The 23,185-nt window shown below is 37.9% G+C and overlaps 1 protein-coding gene across 3 annotated transcripts in view; it reads right to left on the bottom strand.

Moving 5' to 3' along the window:
• The window catches only part of raraa (retinoic acid receptor, alpha a), a 209,159-nt gene that overhangs the window by 45,654 nt on the left and 140,320 nt on the right, over window positions 1-23,185 (bottom strand). The gene's annotated exons all lie outside the window — the stretch shown is intronic.

The following is a 23,185-nucleotide window of genomic DNA, read 5'->3' as shown; positions in this document are numbered from 1 at the left end:
AAGTCATTCTGCAGATCATGATCATTAAAACACAGACAAAGTTGTTTCTTAGCATTATTGCAAGGAAAACAGCTTTATCTAATGGTCTAGTTCACAGTTACAAAGACCAGTGCAAAAACTACAAATTCTGGATAAAGGACTACATAGAAAAAGCATCTTTAGATTGTCAAACACACACTTTATGAATTATATGATACGTTTTCCTTTCATAAAACAACTTCAGGAATTCCTCCTTCTCAAAGTTTGGCCTTTCTCTAGTTCTCGCAAGGCTCATTTATCTCTCTCCATTGCTGTCTTACTAATTTGCCTAATGTTATGCAGCTGAACTTTTGCTGAACCCGTGGAAGCAGTCAGCCTCACCTCTCAATGACCCACTCCATGACACCGATTCGCTTCCATGCCTTTCTCATCTGACATCACACAAAGGCGTTCCACCTTGTTCACCAGCCTTACACAACCACACACAGCAAGAAGAGCACTTTCTTTTGAATGACACACTGAAAGTTTCCAGAGAAACCGCCTCAAATGAGTCACAAAACAACAATATCTTCTTGGAGGTGGATTAGTTTTTTGTGCATCCACAGAATATTGAAAGTACCAACTCAAAAGTTCATCAAGAAAGAGGAAAACACCCTGAAGTGCATACGATGAAATTGAAAACGCACCCTGAAGTCCTGTTAAAATGTGCAATGTGATGTCTGCAATCTCTGGTTTTGCAAAACAAACAAATGTTCTACAGTCATACAGTGATTCATACAACAATGTTCCATTTATTAACATTAGTTACCATTCACTAACAAGGAAAATATTTCTCAAGCATTTACAGTTGATGTTCATTTCTTTAACTAATGGAACCTTATTATAAAGTGTTATTGATTCAACACTTGAAAGTCCTAAAAATGCATTGAAAGTATTTGGACATCAAATGTCATTGCGCTAAATAACAAAATTAGTTTTAAAGAAAGAAAGCACAAACAAAGTTTAAGCAAAGATATAGAACTCAACAGATATACTGAAATAAAGATGAGCATTGTGCCCCTTTGTGGATAATGAGCATACATACTTAATAATTAAAGTGGTGAACTACACCTGTGGATACTCTGCCAGAACACCTGCGTGAACTTGAGGGGAACTGACTTCATCATGGCTGTATCTGAAAGCTTAAAAATGCTACCTTCAGAGGCTGCATTCCAAGGTAGGAAGGCATTAAGGCAAATCCAATTATAGCTTCACTTCCAGTCTCGTGAGACACCCTCATCTGATTGATTTTTGAAAGCAGCACAGATGTATCCTTCGCTGCCTTTGATATCCCACAATCCTGTGTTCTATTCTGACAGTTGAGCTAAAAAATAAAGATGGCTTCTGAATGTTGGGATTGGTGGTCAGTTTGTTTGTAAATGTACATTTTTCATCAATGTTTTCCACTGATGTCATTTCTAGGGAGAAATTATCATTGTAGTAATTAAAGGTGCTCTATGTAAGTTTTTGACTGTACTAAAGCATAAAAATACCATAATATGTTTGCAGATATTTATTAAACATGCTTAGTTCACATATTGGTTTCTCTGAAAACCATTGCTACAGACAGTTATTTTACTTTGAAATATGCGTTCCATGTCGGAATTTCTGTTTTTGTTTCGGTCTGTGCAAGACCGCATGTTGCCAATTTACCCAATAGTATTTCGCCACCCCGGGTTGCCAGTTGGCGGAAAACACATGCCGCGAATTGCAGCCATGGAAGCCAGCGAACAAACTGGGTCAGAGATCGCAGATTCTACATGACCTAAAAAGACTCAGCATCTATCTAAAAATCTTGATGAATGGGAGCATATTAAAACGCAATATGAATTCATCATAAGTCAATAAATCAACTAATTATCTTACAGTGTGTAAGTCTCCTCGCCTTCCAATTGCTTGCTCCTGTTGCGTGTCTTCAAACTGGCAACCCGCGAGAGCATCGATTCTGAGGAGGAGGGGGCGGGGCGAACAATATTTTGAATTTGGACTGCAGTACCCATTTCAACCACTAGCTGTCATTCTTACATAGAGCACCTTTAAATATTCGCTTAGTTATCATCAAAGCTCTCTCTATTTTTCTGTAGATCATTAAACCATTATGCTGCCTCAGAAGTCTGCCTGAAATCAGTTCCGCAAAATCAGTGCACAAACGCTGCCTGCAAAGTCATTGCCTGATAGGGCAGCGAGGCAACAAATCAGCTGCCTAAGTCTTCAGACACAGCCCATATATCTACAAATAATTGGTGCGTTCACACCATGTCGTAATTACCATAAATAAAGGTCTGTATGCTTGCAAATCGCTCTAGTGGTACTTTGATGTCATTACACCAATCGGTCTACCTTAAAGCTAACCTTAAAGGGTTAGTTCACCCAAAAATTACATTTCTGTCCATAATTACTCACCCTCATGTTGTTCCAAACCTGTAAGATCTTAACACAAATTAAGATATTTTTGATGAAATCTGAGATGTTTTTTTTTTTTTTGTCCCCCACAGAAAGCAACATAATTATCACATTCAAGGTCCAGAAAAGTAGTAAAGACATCGTTAAAATAGTCCATGTGACTGCAGTGCTTCAACCTTTATGTTATGAAGCGATGAAAGGTTAAAGGTACTTTAAGGTTGAACCACTGTAGTCATATTAACTATTTTAATGATGTCTTTACAACTTTTCTGTACATTGATTGTGGTAATTACATTGCTTTCTATGGGGGATAAAAAAAAAAACTCTGATTTTATCAAAAATATCTTAATTTCTGTTCCGAAGATGAACGGGAAAGGTCCCGTTCGAAAGGTCTTATGCATATGGAATGACATGAGGGTGAGTAATGAAAGAAATTTAATTTTTGGGTGAACTAAAAGCCCGGATATACTTCAAACAAAGTTCTTTTTTGGTCTTTGTTTAGGAGTAAAATGAAGTTCGAAATACGTGAGCAGCGATATACTGTTATCGAACATCTGGCGCCGCCCACACTGATGAGAGCAGCATTTAGATGAATATGTAAATGTGCTGCCCGTTTCTCTTAGTAACAAAATAAACAACAAAAAAAGATTTTTTCTTTATAGAAAGCATAAGAAAAGCATCTGATCATAATAACATGGGTGTGTTAGCACGAGCTCTGCAAATTAGCACTCCAGTAAAGTCACGTCACGTTTATTTATATGGCATTTTATTCAATAGATTGCTTAAAACTAAGCAGCTTTACATGAAAAATAGTGTCAGTGCCTCATTTCTTCAGAAGTACAACTTAACTTTGTACTATAAAGCAGCTATCCAGTGTGTTCATGTTTTCACCAATGGAGATCTTACCTCAATGATCTGAAAAGATGAAATGAGTCAGAAAAGAGTTTCGCGCAAAAGAAGGCGGAGCCTCACACCGTGTCTACACCGGATGCATGCGGTGCGACGCGTCTAAAGACAATAGAACCCATAATATCCATTATACCCATTATAACGTTATATTGTCTACACAGGATGTGGCACGACGCGACAAATTCCCGACAGTAAACGGATTCCCCGTTCTATTTCTGACGTAGTCCAAGTGCTTTCCAACGGCTGTCTTGTCGCATTAAGTATAGTGTCAGCACACACCTCCTATTACGTTGTTAGTATGAAGTTTTGCAGCTGGAGCAAACTTTTCCTGAGAGTTCGCATCGGCAAACAAAACGATTGGTGAACTGTTCCAAATGACTTCACATCAGTTTGTTTTCGTTTGAAGTATATCGGGGCCTTAACCCTTTAAATCTGTGGTGGTCAGGTGGTACAGCGGCCACGTGGTACAAGTCAAGTTGACATGCTGTAATTACAAGGCTTTTTACAGTTCAGAATCATTAAGGTAATTACAACATAGCATGAACGCACCTAATCACTGCAACACAAGCTGATTAAAAGTCTCTGTGAATCTCTGTCATGGTTTGCAGATGCTACCAGCTTTGATATATAACATTATGCGAACACCGTATGTCCACTGTATTTTGTGAATTTGGGTCAGTGGATATCAAGTGTTGTGTACTCCTGAGTCAAATGTCACAGTGATCCAAAGCAGAGGGTGAATATAAAACTGTGTGTGTTTTAATGCAGTATCTGCTGATAAGATAGCAAACTCAGCATTCCTCTATAGCACTGCTCCTCCTCCAGTCTTTCTCTGCTCTACAATCATGACAGTTTGGTTTTTGGCAATAGTTTTAGTTAACGATAATAACACTGGCACATACAAAGATCAAAGTTGCAAAAAAAAAATGAATTAAATAGTAATATGGAAGCATTATTGAAGATAAACGTGCAGATAAAGGTCACTGACTAAACTTTTCTATTTAATCTGAATTTTTAAATTTTAAGATTGAGCAACACAAATACAAGGTTCACAGTACAGTATCAAAACAACATTTAAATGTAACCCTGATTATGTTTGAAGAAGGTTTACATTTTGTTGAAATGGACTCCCTGCCTATGGCCGGAGACACTGGGTTCCAGATACCCTACATCGATGATTGAATTATTAGATAAACCTTGATTTAATCTAGGTTTAAGATTAATGCTCAATGGTGCAATCCACCCAATGCAGGGAGGCTGACAGTGAATATGTGTTTCATGAGTTTTATTTTGGATGAACTTCATCAGAAAGAGGAAATAGGGTGTGAGATTTTTGTGACTCACTGGGAATGATGGGTTAAAGCCTAATTGTGCTCTGTGAAATTTCTCAACACTGGGAGACACGTTCATTTATTCTAAAACGATTTCTTAGCTTAAACCTCATTTACACATGGCACATTACATAAGAGACACACACACAAAGACTCTGACAAGTGCCCCCCTCCCCCATGCCAGGGCAGCCAGAGTTTGAGTGTGGTGATAAAGGGGGAATAAAGGGGTAAAGGTGGGTTTATGGGCCAGGCTAATGGCAGTAATTGTGTATAGTACCTTTGAGGGTGTTAAACTATTTTTATAACCCACACTAAAATATATCATTTCCTGGAAGTCAAGAAAGGTGCCCTAAACCAGGACAATAGTGTTTGGCCTTTAACAGGAACACATAGGTTGTCGTCAGCCAAATGCAGCTTTTTCAAATGTATTAGGTTGGTCTTTTCAAGGTTGCATTTCTATTCGAATAAATTCTCAGAAAGTCTCTACATGGAAAAGTGTAAAATGACAGAAATAAAAGCTTGCATTGATGTTGAACTCTGAGATCCCTGGCAAGCCACAAAATTATTATTATTATTATTATTATTTTTTTTTTTGAGTTCTAAGAGCCAAATCTTAAAAGCTCTAATCCTTTTTAGAAAAATTGGGGGCTCGTACAGGATCTTCAAGGAAGGTCAAAATTCTCCTAAATCAGTCTAAATCTAGAATCTGAAAATTAGGAATTAATCTGATTAAGGACGTTTGTTTTTTTAATTTATCAGCACTACTGTACATTATATCATAATGTTTAAATTTAAAGTTTGAGTGAACTACTACAATAAAACCCTAATGATTTTGCAGAACAAGTATTTCTTGATTGTATGTTAAAGTGTTAGTTCACCCAAAAATGAAAATTCAGTCATTAATAACTCACATTCAAGTCGTTCCACACCCATCGTTCATCTTCGGAACACAAATTAAGATATTTTTGATAAATATTTTTGAGGCCTCCATTGACAGCAAGTTAATTTACACTTTAAAATGCCCAGAAAGCTACTAAAAATATTTTTATAACAGTTCATGTGACTACAGTGGTTCAACCTTAATGTTATGAAGTGACGAGAATACTTTTTGCCAAAAAGTATTCAACAATATCTAGTGGTGAGCGATTCGTTATGTCATAAGTGTTTTCGAAATTTCAATGGTTCACGTGACTTTGGCAGTTTGATACCTGCTCCGAACCAAAGATTCGAAACAAAAGCTTTGAAGCTTCATGAAGCAGTGTTTTGAAATCGCCCATCACTAGATATTGTTGAATAAAGTTGTTATTTTGTTTTTTTGGCACACAAAAAGCATTCTCGTCACTTAATATCATTAAGGTTGAACCACTGTAGTCACATGAACTGTTTTAAATATGTTTTTAGTATCTTTCTGGGCACTGAAAGTGTAAATAAACTTGCTGTCAATGCAGGCCTCACTGAGCCATCGGATTTTATCAAAAATATCTTAATTTGTGTTCCAAAGATGAACAAAGGTCTTACAGGTGTGGAACGACATGAGGGTGAGTAATTAATGACAGAATTTTCATTTTTGGGTGAACTAACCCTTTAATGTAAAGGTGTTATTTATGTTTCCCCAGCAAAATAGTCAGAGAATTTATATTTATATTTATGTTTCGGTGCAGTAACAAGAAGAAATCTGAGGCATTTTGTACTGTTTGAGTGACAAATTGGAGTATTGCAACATCATTTGTGTCTGACTTCCTCCAACGCCCATGCCTCTAAGCACCACACAGTTTGTGTTGTTCTAATACCAATAAATCCCTCCTCAAACCAAACACAGCTTTTCATCTTTTAGTGCAATGCCAAAAGGAGGAAAGGCTGAAGAAACTCTAGCTGTGAACTAAGCCCACAGGGACAAGCTCTGAGCTAGTCTGCTCTTGGATCACTGAACTTGTGCATTAGATTTTAAGACGTGGTTTAACTAGGCACGATGAAATCAGGAACCTGGGATTGGTGATGTGGGAACACTTTTCAGCACATGAAGAACTGTGAAATAACTAACTTTTATTCTAACTACTAATATTAGGTTTTGGATATCTGTAAAAAGTACAACTAAAATAAACTGGATCCTTCAAACTCTGTAAAATATTTAAAAATAATATGTCTGTCATTTGTTTAATTTAATAAGAGTTGGTAGCTCTTTGTTTAGGATCATTGAAATACAATTATAGTTTTCATGAATAGTTTGAATTAGTTTAGATTTTCTGTTTTGATTTTAATTTATGTAAAAGACATTTTTAAAGTGTCTATATAATTTTTATTTCAATTTTCCTTTTAGTTATTTTAGCACATCAAGTTAAACGAATGAGAATAATAACTGAGAAAGTTAGCAGAAAGTGAGTCAGAATATCATTAAGTGCATCAAAGCTGTAACAGGCATAATAAATCTAGACACACAACAGACCTCTAGACACACAACAGACCTCCACACAGCCTCACATTGTAGTTTTATTCTCTCTGACCCATAATTCCTCAAACTCAGAGAGGCATGGCCCCTTTAATGTGCACTATAGTGCATGCTTAGGCATTTATGGCACACGCTGCAGCTCTGGCAAGAGGTCTTTATGGCATGCGGCTGATGTACAGCAGCCATTACATGCTGTAATGACCAATATACACCTTTAGCCAAACAGTCTTTTCGTAGAGAAACCATACGTCACAAGCGGAGGCCCAGTTTTCACCTGGTATTATAGGGATAGTCCACCCAAAAATTAAAATTCTTTCATAGTTTACTCTACCCTCATGTTGTTCCAAACCTGTATGCATTTCTTTCTTCTAGAAAAACAGATATTTTGAAGAATGTTGGTAATCAAAAAGTTTCGGTTCCCTTTGACTTACATTGTATTTTTGTCCATTTAATGGGAAGCAAAAATGTTTGGTTACCAACATTCTTCAAAATATCTACCACAGAACAAGAAAATCATACAGGTTTGGTTCAACATGAGGGTGAGTAAAATATGACAATTTTAATTTTTGGGTGGACTATCCTTTTGAAAAAAACAATTCGTAATTATTTTACACGTTGGCGATTTGGTGGCTAATTCAAACATTCTCATTCATACGTTTTTGTACAATCTGCTTATGCCCCAGTTATGTTTAGTTATGGACCTTCATGTCTGCTTTTCTTCTAAAAATGTATTCACTTCACACAAACTCATACAAAATCACGATCTCGCAAAATTACGGAAGAGGATTAGGGCCAAGCAATAATAAAAAAATAAAACCATCTCAAGATTAAAGTTGTTAAATTTTGAGAAAAAAAATCATTAAATTTCGAGAAAAACATTGACATAAAATGTTGAGAATAAACTCGTTAAATTACAAGAAAAAACTCGTTAAATTTCAAGAAAAAAGTCGAGATAAAATGTTGAGAATAAATTCGTTAAATTACGAGAAAAAAGTTGTTAAATTACAAGAACAAATTCATTAAATTAAAAGAAAAATGTTGTTAAATTTCGAGATAAAATGTCAAGAATAAACTCATTAAATTATGAGAATAAAGTCATTAAATTATGAGAATAAATTAGTTAAATTACGAATTTGTTCTCATAATTTAACAACCTTTTTCTCATAATTTAATGACTTTATTCTCAACATTTTATCTTGACTTTTTTTCTCAAAATTTAACGACTTTTTTTCTCATAACTTAACGAATTTGTTCTCATAATCTAACGACTTTTTTTCTCATAATTTAATGACTTTAGTCTCAACATTTTATTTAGACTTTTTTTTCAAAATTTAACGATTTTTTTCTCGAAATTTAACAACTTTAAACTTGAGATGGTTTTATTTTTTTATTATTTTTTATTATTGCTTGGCCCTAATCCTCTTCCGTAAAAAAATAGATCTGTAAAATACACTGTAAACCCTAATGCTTAAAATAATTAATTGGTTTGAGTAGGGCAAACTCAAATTAAACAAATTAGTTCAATCCAATTAATTTTTATGAGTATTTAGAACTTTCTTTTTATTTTGAGTTCACGAAACTGACACTTTTAAGTCATCTGAACTGTTTCACTGTTTTGAGTTTTATGAACTAGTTTAATTTAGACAAACTTAAATTTACCTGAAACTGGCCTGGGATTTTTATTTCCCAACATGCTTTGCCATGACACTCCAAAGGGAGAATAAATCCTAAAATTAAGTGTTAATACTCAAAATACTCTGAAATTTCAAGTTGGGAGTAATTAAAATGTATGAGTACAAAATGAAAATCTGCAAAATGAAAGTTCTGCTTACTTAAACTTTGAATTTTTTAACTTTTAAATTGATGTAACTGATTACCTCAAATTTATTGAGTTTTGCCAACTTATTAGGGTTTACAGTGCATGGATGCCATGATTACAGACTGTAATTGTATTTTTCTTTGGCAAATGGTCCAGATTAGAGGTCAAGCCCTATCCTAGAGATCCATTGTCCTGCAGAGTTTAGCTCTAACCCTAATCAAACACACCTGAAGCTAATTAAGGCCTTCAGAATTGCTTGAAATTCACAGGAAGGTCAAGCAAGTTGTCTAGTTGTCTAGTTGACTAGTCTTAGAAGTTAGTCAACAATTTTATTCTTTAAGACTGGTCATAACTTTTTAACTTAGTTACATAAAAACGTTGATTAGTCTCATTTGACTCCAAAAAGTAAGACTCACTACCCATTGGCTTCCTGCTAGTCTTAACATGGTGGCTATGTTTATGCAACTGGCCACTGGTGTAGACCCATAATGGAGGTGCATCAGGTAGCGTGACAAGAAATTTAGCTTTAGTTACCAAATTATTAGGTCAAAATAAATGAGGAGAAACTTGTGGAAAAAAATAATGTACCAGAATCAAAGACATTCCTATTTAGAACAGGATTAGATTTCTTATAGGACGCCCAACTTAGCTGAAAAACAGGTCTTTTTTTAACCAATACTGTGTGAGAGACAGACTTGTTCAATTCAGACGGGATTAAGATCACAAAGTATGTCTGTGAAACACGAATCTGACCTGACCTCTGGAAAAAACAGTCCTGTCCAAATAGGGCTATAGTCGGTGAGAGAGAGGAAGAGTAAGATTCTGGTTTTACTTTAATTCACACTGATCTGGTTAATGTAGCAGAGCCACAAGACGCTGTGGTTTCTGATGTATTAGCACACTCACTCTGTCCATTCATCCATCTATCTATCGCAAAGTAGCTGTAAAAGCCCATCCTCGTGATGTTGAGCTGGAGTAAGCCAACACGCTGTCAAGAACAGTGCAAAAGAAACACTCTCGGCTTGAGTGCTGCTGGAGAGGATTAGACCATTGTAAGTGTTGGATGGGGGGAGGGGGACACTTTGAATGGATTTCCTGTGTGTGTTTGTGCCCTCTGCATTATGACACCCCCCTAACATGACATGCACTTGAGACCTGCCCCAGGTCATCAAAACACTTCTGATACACAGCACACAAACAGCAGTGTGATTGTATTTGTGCAAGAGGCACACAGTTAGCATTGCTGTAGAGACAGAAGCCCCTTTTCCAACAGGGGTACCAGAGCCGGTGTACAATCTGCATCCGTCCCATGAGCTTCCACAGCCGAAAAGGAAGTTCTGGGCTTTGCACTGACCCATTAAAACCTGGTAGTCCTGAACGAGGAACCGCTACAGTGTGTGTGAATTGATTAATTTAACTGTATTTGTTGTATTTTTAATTCTGACCTTTGCTTGTAATTAACCACATAAAGTATGGAAGCTTGTTTCTGCCACTAAATCAAAAAAAAAAAATGTAATTGTGACTTTTTATCTCACAATTCTAAATTGCGAGTTTGCATGTCACAAATCAGACTTTTTTCCTTAGAATTGTGAGATTTTAGGTCTTTGCACACTGAGTCCGAAATTTTCGTATGTGTTTTTTTGTATTCGTGATCCTAAAAATTTGTCACGCACAGAGACCTTGCACACTGAGTCCGATGCGTATTAATGAATCCGTTGCGAAAAAAATCGCAAAACAATACAAAATGAAGTCTTCAAGCAGTGAGCATTATTTAGTTGTCCTCTCTCTTCTTAAAAAGAGAAAAAGAAAGAGGAAATCCAATCCCGAGATTGCATAAAGAGAAATGAGAGTTCACCTCATCAAGGAGCAGTGTGATTATCCCGAGCGTTTCAAAGTTTACTTCAGGATGTCAGTGGCTCAGTTTGATGCTTTGCTACTGGCACAATCTGGCTTTATAATCTCTTTGTATTCCACATGTTGTTTGTCAACTTGTCAGATGGCATTCTGCGTTCACGTACGGTGGCTCTGAATTGTCAAAATGTCTCTCAAAATGCGTGCCACGGATGCGAAAAACACAGAAAATCAAACCTGATCTGAATACTTTTATGACGGACAAAAGTTTCGGAGACAGTGTGCAAATGTAATTGACAACGTGAGGTTGAATTTATTTTTTAATGTGTGAAAATGTCGCATTCGAATTTCAGACTCAGTGTGCAAAGGCCTTCAAACTCGCAATTTTGAGTTATAAAGTCAGAAACTCATGATATAAAGTCAGAATTGCATGATATGAAATCAGAATTGTTAAATAAATTCAAAATTGCGTGATATGAAGTCAGAATTGCGTGATATAATATCACATATAATATAAAATATATATTTTATCATACAATTCTGATTTTATAACTCACAATTCTGTTTTTTTTTCTCAGAAATGCGAGAAGAGCAGGTTACTTATGATATTAAACAAAGTCCCAGCTTTCAAGTTGTGTAATTTTTTAAGAAATTCGAACAACAAAAAACGTTTTGTGGCTCTTTTATTTGTCGTGACAGATTGCTGTACCGCATCAGCTCAAGCGGCTTGTGAACCGATCATCTCTTCATACTAGTTAATTCATAGCATCAAATAAACATGGATGAACATGAGAAGGAATGTTGTTTCAAGTGCGAGAGACGTCAGTACACACAATTTTTCAAGTTCAAGTCCACAGAGGTTAATCTACCTCCTGACTGCTTTGTCGACACCAAATAGCGTATTCGGCGTTATGACTGGTTTGATCGCTTGTCAATCAAACTCCCAGCGAAGGGTCAATTGCGTCTTAATTACAAGATAAACTCTCACGAGTTTATATCTCGCAATTCTGACTTTTTTTCTCAGAATTGTGCATTTATATCTCATAATTCTGACTTTATAACATGCAACTGTGAATTATAAAGTCAGAATTGTGAGATATAAACTCGCAATTCTGAGAAAAATAAGTCACAATTCCCTCACAATTGGACATAACTCACAATTGCAAGTTTATATCTCACAATTCTGAGAAAAAAGTGAAACTTTCTCACAACTGTGTTTATATCATGCAAATCTGACTTTATAACTCACAATTCTGACTTTATATCACGCAATTCTGACTTTATAAGTGACAATTCTGACTTTATATAATGCAATTCTGACTTTATAACTCACAATTCTAAATTTATATAATGCAATTATGACTTTATAACTCACAATTCTGACTTTATAACTCAATTCTGACTATGACTCGCAATTGTGAGTTTAATTTGAGATAAAACTTAATTTGAGATAAATTTCAAATTTGAGATAAAAAGTCGAAATTACCTTTATTATTTTTTATTTCATGGCGGAAACAAGCTTCCATAACCTACAGTATAACAATTGATACATTAATTTCTAAGGCTTCTAAATTATCAAAATGATCAAAAATTTGATGAAAAACCTTTTGTACAAAATCTACATGCCATCTGTTGTCTGATTGATAGTTTACATTTTTTTTGTAAGTAAATGGCCTTTTAGTATAATTCTAAAAATGTTCACCTTCAGGTCATGGAACTTGTCTTTCTGCTGTGAAATCTTAAATGATTTTTATACATAGGAATACTTAACATAGGAATAACTTTTATATTGCTATTAATATTTCAAGAAGAACATTTACTGAACTGAAACATTGGATTTACTTGATTATTTATATATCATTTTGTAGAACAATCATTTTAAAATGTGAGGATTAAGTATAATTTGACAGAAAAAAAGATTTTTCTATTTTTTAACATGTCAGCTTTGCAGTTAAATGATGACACTCAATTTTGATTTGAAAATATGTTCTCAAAACCTGTAAGAGTAAACAAATATTGTCATGTGCTATGTTTGTCATGTTATGTCATGGTACAGCCGTGGAAATCTGTGGACACTTATGAGGTTTGCAGATTCCCCACTCTCATTTCAGAGAGCATTTCGACATGAACTAAAAGTCACACCATTTTCATTTCATCAGTTAAATGAAAAACATTTTCTTTCCCTGTTTTTAAAACTACAAGAAATCTGCATTGAAACCTAACAGAAACTCTCGTACATACCAGCTAAAAAGCACAAATTATGGGACACCAAGACTTAACTGAAACTAACCTGCACACTTAGCGGAGAATACAATATTTCACACACTGATAGACGAATGACATTAAGCTGATATTCACAGTAACACTGATGTCTCCATTTTGTGTTTGAGCTCTGGATAAGCGTGAGATGTAGAAATGAGCCTGTCCTATCCGAGTCAGTTCAGATGCTAATAGCACATCAGAAATCCAGCAAACAAAGCCCCATCACTGCCCCATGACAAATACCCCAGAGCCTGGGGGGTGTTTGTGGGGGACAGGCTGGGGGTAATGAAATGGATAACTTCCAAACCTCTTCATTAAAGAGAAAAGAAGAAGATCAGCATATCAAAGAGAAGAAAAAAGAGGAGGCGGAGTGTGTGAGTGTGTGTGTTTGGGTTAGATAGTGAGAGTTTGTGTAGATATGAAGTCTTGCTGTAGAGCAAACCCGTCCTGGACCATTAAAAAATACTAAATATATGCTCACTGCGTCTTGTTCTGTTTTAGTATCTAGTAAATTAATTTACTAGACTAATTTTACATGACTCTCACTTGTGACGTGCACTTAACTGCAGGACACTTTAGATAACGGCCCCCCTGAAGCCCATCAGGCATCATGTTGGGGGTCATCGTGGCACTTGATTAGCATTTAAATGTCTTTGATAAGAGCTGAGAGGACACAGGCCGCTATATCAGCAGATTTGAGCCGCTCTAAACACACTCTAGTATTCATTAGCTCATCCCACTGACGGTGAAGCTGATCATTAGAGCAAATAAACCCATCACACACAGATTGAACCCTGGCTGATCACAGCCACTGATAGAACAGAGAGAATAAGAGATAAAGCTGGGACACTGAGCATATTTAGATTAAATAGGAAAGGAAGTCTCAATGGAACCAGGTCTCTGTGTGCAGAAACTGGGGGAAAGTTACTTTTGAAAAATGTTACAACATGCATCAATAAATAACCAAGAAAGATTCTCACAGTATCCATCATTTACAAAATTCTCTGTACAGTTGCTTGACCCCTTGTATTTATGTTTATTTGATATTTCTCATTATAAATGCATTTTAAAGGGGTGGTTCACTGTTTTTTTCTAGGCTTGATTGTGTTTATGGGGCACTGCTTTATATATCTTAATGCTTTGTTTTTTTGTTTTTTTTTTTTTTTTTTAAATGCTGTATTTTTCATATATTTTACTTTTATTCTACACTGTAAAAAATGACCGTGATTTTAACAGTAAAAGACTGTAAAAATGCTGCAGTGAAAAACTGTCAATTGGTTTACAGAAAGTTTCCGTACTATATACGGTGAATAACTGTAATAGATCTAACGGTACATTTAATGTAATTTTACGGTAAAATACCGTTAAATTCACAGTTTTTGGAAGTGAAAAATAACAATTCATTGTAAAATTTACAGTGAAAAACCATTCCCACAATTCCCTGCGTGACACTTCACATTTGATATATTTTCGTTGAAATAACTCTGTTTATTCTTAGTTTTTCAAATTTTTTTCTGATCAGTTATGTACATTAGGGTTTTATGTTACATCTAATGTTGTTAAATTAATGTTTATTGCCTTTTTAAAATGTCATGCATGTTACCATGATGGTGTTTAGTGTGTGTGTGAATGACACTGTGTGCACCTTCTATATGTTAGTGTTGTCCTTCTCAGCTTGTGGAAAATCTGCTTGTGATGAACTTTGATTCATCATGTGACTCTTATCACCACTGTGTTTGGTGACTGTCAGTGTATTATAAAGGTACAAAACAGATATTAGTACTTATGTATTTTACCACAAATTTAACAGATTTTACGTTGCTACTGTATTTTTTACGGTAAAGTTCTGGCAACCACAGCTGCCATTTTATTACCGTAAATTTTACAGTTTTATTTTATTTATTTATTTTTTACAGTGTACACCGCTGTTTCCCTTCTCCTAAAAATGCTCTGTTGAGTTCCTGGTTCAATGAAGCACCTCCCTCAGAAATACACAATGGACTGTGATTGGTTAGCTGGCCCTGTGTATTGTGATTCGCTGTCCGGAATACGTTGTCACGATTCACGTTGTCCAGAAACGCCACACCTCTTACCATTACTGGCAAACGTGCTTCAGTCTTTGCTTCCGTGGAAATGTAAATAATGGCATCAATTTTGCCGTATCAATTTGAGCCCGAATCAGACCCAGATAGCAGTAATGATGAAGAGGGTCAAGCAGAACCTCTGCAAGTAGACTTTTATGAATGTAAGTATTTTTGTTTGTATTTGTGTCAAAGTGTGTAGATATGCTGTCACTTGTAAATGTTACTGCTGCCCCATAGTGTTCTGATTAAAGCTTTACTGTAGCTGAATACATTACTGAGTAGTAGCATTTTTGTAAAGGTATTGTTTGATTTATAACATGGACGAGCATGTGGGTAAACACAACATAAAAGCCATAATGAAACAATGCTGTACACTGATAACAGAAATGCCAACAAACACCAACAGAAGTTCGCTGGTGTGATTACATACACCGCATTCCAAATTATTATGCAAGTGACATATCAGTAAGATTTCAGTAGAACAAACATTCAGATTTTAGTTTTTCTAAGAAAATGTTTGTTTGTTTATTTATCCATGTCTTTTTAGATAACTGTTATCAATGTCAGACAAAATAATTTGCCAGATCTATGGAAACCCTACTTAGAGGTTGTTCCACATTATTAAGCAAGTCACAGTTCTCATGCATTATGGGGAGGAAGAAAGATCTTTCTGAAGATGAAAAGCATGAAATGGTGCAATGTTGTGCAAAAGGCATGAGAACAACTAATATTGTCTGAAAACTGAATGGAGATTATCAAATTATCATAAGATTTGTGAGTGATTTAGAGCACAGCAGAACTCGGTCAGAATAAGGCTTATTAATGAAGGTTCCTGTCAAAAAAATTAATTGTATTAAAAGGGCAGCAATAAAAAAAAGCCAGTGTTGAGCAGCAAACAGGTATTTGAAGCTTCTGGTGTCTCTGGAGTCTCAAGAAGCTCTCCATGCAGGCTGGCAGTTGTGCGTAAAGATGCATTTCAGCCACTTCAAACCAAAACTTACAAAGAGAAACATTTACAGTGGGTGTAGAAATACATGACTTTTTTATTCACTGACTAATGCCGTACTACAATGGATGTTCTAAATGGATGGATTTCTGGATGGTTGGTGAATGGCCACCACGTTCCAACAAGACTGCGACGTCAGTAAGGAGCTGGTGGGTGATGTTTTGGGCTGAAATACTGGGAAGTGACTCGTCCCTTTAGGATCTCTGAGGGTATTAAAATGACTTTTGCAAGATATGTGGAGCTCATAACTGTCCAGTTTCAGCTATGGTATAAAAAGGAAGATAGTGCCTTCTGAAATACAATGCACTATGCACTATCCCATGCTGCTGCTGCTGCAAAAAAAAAAAAACACCACAGCAATAAAACTGTTTGAAAATGTATTTCTACGCCCACTGTAAATGTTTTTCTTTGTGAGGCTTGCCAGCCAGCATGGAGAGCTTCTTAAGACTCCAGAGACACCAGCAGCTTCAAATACCTGTTTGCTGCTCAACACTGGCTTTTTTTATAGCTGCCCTTTTAATACAATTAATTTTTTTACAGGAACTTTCCTTAAAAAGCCTTTATCTGACCAAGTTCTGCTGTGCTCTAAATCACTCACAAATCTTATGATAATTTGATAATCTCCATTCAGTTTTCACACAATATTAGTTGTTTTCATGCCTTTTGCACAACATTGGAGCATTTCATGCTTTTCATCTTCAGAAAGATCTTTCTTCCTCCCCATATTGCATGAGAACTGTGACTTGCTTAATAATGTGGAACAACCTCTAAGTAGGGTTTCCATAGATCTGGCAAATTATTTTGTCTGAGAATGATACCAGTTATCTAAAAAGACATGGATAAATAAACGAACAAACATTTTCTTAGAAAAACTAAAATCTGAATGTTTATTCTACTGAAATCTTACTGATATGTCACTTGCATAATAATTTGGAATGCGGTGTAGAAGTTTGTTGGTGTTTGTAGGCATTTGTTGGAGAAGTATGAAACAGAATTTAGCTAACTGGCTAGCGAAGCAAACTTGGTCTTTGTTTACATCCCAGAAACTATAAAACTTTATATATAAATATATATATATATATATAAAATAGAACATACTTACAGGTTTGGGCCAGTAAACAGCAGCTTCTGCTTTTAAAGTGGGAACTGCTCCATCTTTCAGTAACAGCCTTTGTGCAAATTCAGCATTGAACTTCAGATTCTGGAAGCTGTCTTCAGTAAAATGTGCAGCACATTTTAGCATTATAATTGTCAGGAACACATTTAAACATAAATTTTAAGCAGTTCCCGAAGTCCAGCATCCCTAGAAAGAAAACTTGTATGCACGCGACATGGCCTTGTGTTCCCGGGGCAGTGTTTATGTTAATTGCAGGGTTTATGATGTCACCAACCCGGGAAGAAGCTCGTTGTAGTCCAAACCGGTCATTTTTGTAGGCATTAAACTGCCATAACTTTAAAAGATTATGGGCCCTATTTTAATGATCTAAATGCAAAGTGTAAAGCGCATGGCGCAAGTGCTCAGGGCGTGTCCAAATCCACTTTTGCTATTTTAACGACGGAAAAACAGTCTGTGCGCCGGGGCGCATTTTTTAAATGGGTTGTCCCTATTCTCTTAATGAGTAATGGGCGTAACGATCAATAAACCAATCAGAGTGTCATCTCCCATTCCCTTTAAGAGCGAGATGCACTCGCGCCATGGCGGATTGCTATTTACATGGTGGAATTTGTTGGCAATGAGTCAATTAATTTATATGTGTGTGTATTGGCACGATTGTTCAATTAATTAGACAATTTCGTTCATCATTATAAGTAGTAATAGGCTGAATTGAAAATAGGTAGCCTAATTCTAATACACACAATGACTATTCATCATTACATTTTTATATTTATGTAGCCTACACAATAATATTCTTTTACACTGTAATCCTTTTGTTTTTAATATTTGGCATGTTTGTGTGATGCGCATTCTACCAACGTGCTCTAACAAAAAAAATATTGCGCCATTGACTCTATGGCGCAGTCTATTTTCAGCTCCTTAAAATAGCAATGCGCCGGCAATGCGCCTGAACACACCTCTTTTTTAGACCAGCACGCCCATGGGCGCACTAACTGGTGCAAATGCATTTACTAATTTAAGGACGTGGCGCTGAACGGGAAAACGCGAACGGCCCCGGACGCAAACTAGCAAACACACTTACGCTGCGCCTTGTGTCACATTGCGCCGGGTGTATTATAGGGCTCAATATCTCCGTTTGCATTGAACTTTCAGCGCTGTAACTTTGCAGATACTGTTTATGCTCAAGCAGCAACATTACACACTAACTAAAGTTAAAAAAGTGAAATCGCAATGAACACTCCTTTAAATGAGAAAATAACTGTTTAACAATGTTTTCATAAAGTCTTTGTTTTTAAAGTCCAAATAAATGTTTGTTTTCTGTTCGTTTAAAATATCTAGTTCAAAATTGTCATAAATTAGAATATTTTTTTGTGAATTCCAATAAAAATAATTTGTAATAGCTGTTAACTAACAAATGAACACAATAAAACCACACTGGAACACATTGAGACAAAAGTCAATATAATGAAGATGGATTTTAGGCAAGCCAAGCTTATTGGAAAAATGTGCCAGTGGCGTCATTTCTGCAAAATATTACTTTGCTCCTTGCATGTTTCGTGACACTTTCAAAGCAAAAAGTGCTCAGTGAGTGGCAATAAAAGATCATACAGTTTCATCCGAAACAGATGAGCGTGAATCTGACAACATTTCATTATGTTGGTTGTTTGCATGGTTGATTGTTGGTTGCATATCATGGCAGTTGAAATGTCCGGTGAGAGGCGTTAAAATTTTAATGCTGTCACATTTGAAAATAACATTTAAGTACCACCTACACTAAACCCTACCCTAAACCTAACCGACAGTGTTAACAAAAGCAAGCATGCGGTGAAAAAGCATTTTCTGAAGCAACCATGGTGACTCATTTTTCAACGCTGTACACTTCAACACTTACTTGGTATTTTTGTCATGTTTCCAGTCAAAATATTTAAAAATTCTTAAATCAAGATGCATTTACTATACAAGTAAATATTCAGGAACTTCCTTACCATGTCATCAACTATCTGATATTCCGATTCTTAAATATGTGCAAGTGAGTGTGTTTTGTTATTTAAAAACCTTTATAAATGAACTTTTTTTGATCTATGACGCATCTTTGTTTTTCCCCTGAAGTTTGTCAGTCGCATTAACAGCATGTGAATTCATCAGTTTCTTATTAAATACATGCGAGTAAGTGGCTGGTGAACTGGAAGAATAAAAGAGTAAACTTTATAGTTACTTGGCCCACTATGTGTGTCTGATATGAATAAATAGCGGCAAATTATATTAGAATGGATTGTTGTTGCTGCTTCCACTGATGTCTGACATCAGTGTATATTTTATAAACTCTAAATGTATTGTTTTACTGGTGCTTATGTGTATTTAAATGTCTGAAACCTTAAAAAAAAAAAAAAAAAAAAAAACATTATGTGGCTTTAAACACTGCATATTATTGATATATGACAACAGCCAAAGTACAAAAGCACAGTTTGAATCTGGCAGTTATGTGATGTCACCGAACGTTCTAAATTACAGAGACTGTCCTCCAAAAAAAAAAAAAAAAAAAAAAAACGACCCTATAGGTTGTTTTTCAAGCACCTTATTACGACCTATATTTATGATTTAAAGTCATGCGCCCTCTAGCTGGTGTATAAATAATGACAGTGTTGTGTTACGTCTGTCGTCATGAAATGACGTATGACTGTCGTTACCAATCAAAATGCGTGTTCATTTAAATGCAATGTGTGGACTTTTTACAACATTTCTCCTATTTCCATTTAGCAAAACTCTTTTTTTTTTTTATTAACGACTACGCCCACCCCACCCCTAAACCTACCCTCAGTGATTTATAGTGCATATACACTTTATGAGCACATGCGTTCCCTGGGATCGAACCCACTATCGCATGCTCACATGATTGCATATTGTTATTGCAATGCTCTGCCAATTGAGTGACGCGAAACCCAAAATATGACGCAGATAAAAGGGAACAATGCATTAAAATGAAAGTGTCCTGTTGTCGATAGGGGTGCAACTTTAGTAAACGCTCCTATGGGTCGTATTTCAGGGAAGTGACAAACGACCTATATGGTCGTATTGGTTGGAGGACATATTGAAATCACATTATGTGGGTCCGTACTCTCAGGGCGCACAGAAACAAAAATCCCATACTGCTCAAAAGGAACGTACGCAGTTGAGAAAGAAAACGTGTGTAACAGTATATTGTATCTGTGCATTAGCTGTTAAAATGACAGCAGCCTAACAAACCTGCTGCAGTCTGTCATTAATGATAATCATACAACAAATGACCAAGGAAAATCCCTAATATATTTTGACTGAATAACTTAATAGCTTCAATAAGGATTAATCTATATTAAGACTAAGACCTACCAATAACCGTGTTAAATAATCATGATATCAATATTGACCAAAAACAATCATGATTATGATTTTTGCCATAATTGAGCAGTCCTAGTTGGAATGTATGCGTAATAATGTTAAATTCAAACGCTTCCTCAGCGAATGATTTACAACACAGCAGTGCTAGTTTTGCATGTCGCATGCGAGTTTCTCCACACTCTCTTTCTTCTCACGTAATAAAATAAATTTGGTAACACTTTGTTTTACAGTGTCCTTGTTACATATATTACATGTACTTACTATAGTAATAACATGTACAATTACATGCTACAAACCCTCAACCAAACCCTTATTTTACCCTAACCCTATTGTCACGATCACCATCTGTTCCTGTCATGTTCCTGTCACATCCCGGACTACATTTCCCATGATCCTCCATTGCTCATCACCTGCACTCACTTCACAATCATTCCACACTAATCACCACACCCAGCTGCAGCTCATTATCAGGACTATAAAGGACTTTCACTCACACCACCTCACCGCGAAGTCTTGTTGTCACTTGTGTCACATTTCTGAGCGTTTCCTTGTATCCTGTTTGCCTGTCTGTGATTGATTTTGCCTGATTCCTGTTTTACGACCCATTGCTGCCTGCCTCGATCCTTGCCTGTACCCTGACTACGACTCTGCCTGTTCCTTATTGCTCCTGTTTGTTCCTGTTTGACCCTGCCTGAACGACCACGCTCACTTCTAATAAAACGCTGCAGTTGGATCTTACTCTGAGTCCTGCCTTCGTTACAGAAGACTTCGCCATACCCAGATCCAGCAGCTTCGGTGAGCATGTCCAGCCTCAGCATGGACCCAGCATGGTGTCTCGTCAGCCTGCGTCAAGGTAACAGTACTCTCGAGGCACATATCCAGAAATTTTTGGGGATTGCTAATTTATCTGATCTGCCGGACCACGCCCTCATTGACTTCTTTACCTATGGATTAAACGAACCATTAAAGAACTGCTTACTTACCAATGGTCCCCGAGGGTCGCTCATGGAATTTCTGGACTTTGCCCTGTTCACTGTCGGTTCACTTTTTACTGTGGGTATCGCAGAGGAATGCGACACCACAGTGAATCACGTCATGGCGGCCGCTAAAGAGAACACTCACAAAATGGCGGCCACCACAACAACATCACATCACGTCTCCGCTGATCGCCCAGAGCAACGTCACGTCTCCGCTGATCGCCCAGAGCAACGTCACGTCTCCGCTGATCGCCCAGAGCAACGTCACGTCTCCGCTGATCGCCCAGAGCAACGTCACGTCTCCGCTGATCGCCCAGAGCAACGTCACGTCTCCGCTGATCGCCCAGAGCAACGTCACGTCTCCGCTGATCGCCCAGAGCCCGTTCCAGCCAGTGTATCCGTTCCCGAGCCCGCTCCAGCCAGTGAGTCCACTCCAGTCCAGCATGCTTTCCCTGTCAGTCCTGTGATGGCCAAGAGGGCTGTCTTCACTTTTTATGTCTTGGCTGTCATGCGTGCGTGGAGGATGTACTCGAGCTCTATGGACTTGGGAGCAGTCTGCCAGCCCGAGCCCGCTGTTGTCCCAGAGCAGCCCGCTGTTGTCCCAGAGCAGCCCGCTGTTGTCCCAGAGCAGCCCGCTGTTGTCCCAGAGCAGCCCGCTGTTGTCCCAGAGCAGCCCGCTGTTGTCCCAGAGCAGCCCGCTGTTGTCCCAGAACGGCCTGCTGCCGTCTCAGAGCAGCCGTTTGCCCCGCTGGCCGCTTCGCTCTCAAGTTCCCGCCGCTTGCAACGCTCTCAAGTTCGCGCGCTTGCAACGCTCTCAAGCTCCGCCGCTTGCTACGCTCTCAAGTTCGCCGGTAGCAACGCTCTGAAGTTCGCCGCGTGCATCGCTCTCAAGTTCGCCGCTTGCAACGCTCTCACGTTCCCGCCGCTTGCAACGCTCTCCAAGTTCGCCGCTTGCAACGCTCTCAAGTTCGCCGCTTGCAACGCTCCTTGCCCGGGCCGCTTGCAACGCTCCCGCCGCCTGCAACGCCCTGCCCAGTTCGCCGCTTGCAACGCCCTGCCCGCCGCTTGCAACGCTCTCAAGCTTCGCCGCTTGCAACGCTCTCCAAGTTCGCCGCTTGCAACGCACCTCAGCTCTCTGGATGCGATGGACAAGATGGCTGTTTCGCCAGTGCCTACGGGCAAGATGGCCGCCCCTTTGGTGTCAAGGAACATAGGGGGTGTTCCAGCCATCGAGTCCGCTCCAGAACCTGTGCTACTTGCCCTGCCAGCGCCCCACGAGCTCCTTGTCCACGAATCGACCATGGCCACCGTTGATTTCCCCAAGAACTTTTGGGGGGGGGGCCATATACCAGAGGGTGGGGAGCTTGTGGGTGGGGACCCTGCACGGCCGCAACCATCAGCGTGCTCCGAACTGCTAGGGCCGCCCATGGACTATAAACCCCTATGGCCATTAATGGACTGTAGGCCACTAAGGCCATGTATGGACTCCGACCTGCCGTGGCTGCTCAAGCCGCCTGACCTGCCGTGGCTGCCCAAGCCGCCTGACCTGCCGTGGCTGCCCAAGCCGCCTGACCTGCCGTGGCTGCC

The sequence above is a fragment of the Chanodichthys erythropterus genome, chromosome 19, assembly GCF_024489055.1.
Source record: "Chanodichthys erythropterus isolate Z2021 chromosome 19, ASM2448905v1, whole genome shotgun sequence".
In the NCBI taxonomy this organism is placed as follows: domain Eukaryota; kingdom Metazoa; phylum Chordata; class Actinopteri; order Cypriniformes; family Xenocyprididae; genus Chanodichthys; species Chanodichthys erythropterus.
The sequence above is the reverse complement of the archived record's forward strand: the minus strand, read 5'-3'. Positions and strand labels throughout refer to the sequence as shown.